This window comes from Eimeria mitis, genomic scaffold, assembly GCF_000499745.2.
Source record: "Eimeria mitis Houghton genomic scaffold, Emh_scaff110, whole genome shotgun sequence".
Lineage (NCBI taxonomy): Eukaryota > Apicomplexa > Conoidasida > Eucoccidiorida > Eimeriidae > Eimeria > Eimeria mitis.
The window spans coordinates 3,878-4,212 of NW_013567588.1; positions in this window are offsets into that span (position 1 = coordinate 3,878).

A 335-nucleotide genomic window follows, 5' to 3' on the forward strand; every position below is an offset into this window, starting at 1 on the left:
CCATCGTAAAAACCCTACAAGGGTTGCAGTGAGGGTTATATATAACAACAACAAGGAGACTATCTCTTTCGTTTATATATTTACTAAAATTTTGAGGGTTTAGCTCCTTAACATAAATTATATCTTTATATAAATCTGCATCCCAATCTATCTCATCCTCCTGCTGCTGCTGCTGCTGCTGCTGCTGCTGCTGCCGCTGCTGCTGCTGCTGCTGCTGACGAAACTCAAAACCAAACCCTTTTAAATATTCAGGTATCTCACCACTAAACTCAAACTTCATGCGTTGGGGGCCCCCCTGGGGGCCCCCCTGGGGGCCCCCTTGGGGGCCCCCCCCC